Below are 203 nucleotides of genomic sequence, written 5' to 3' on the forward strand. Positions count from 1 at the left end.
TCATCTGAAACTAAGGGCTAGAAATACTCGTGAATTTCGCCAACTTTTGCTCTGGGAATACGGGAAAAGTTGAGGAATTTTATTTTCAGTCGGCGCTGCTCGACACCCTGGTTCTGACTGCTAATCTTGTCAGGGAAATTCACGAAATTGTCAGGGAAAAGTCAGGGAAATGTCAGGGAATTTCACTTTTCCATTCTTGTGGC

This window comes from Frankliniella occidentalis, unplaced genomic scaffold, assembly GCF_000697945.3.
Source record: "Frankliniella occidentalis isolate FOCC.00 unplaced genomic scaffold, Focc_3.1 Scaffold685, whole genome shotgun sequence".
In the NCBI taxonomy this organism is placed as follows: domain Eukaryota; kingdom Metazoa; phylum Arthropoda; class Insecta; order Thysanoptera; family Thripidae; genus Frankliniella; species Frankliniella occidentalis.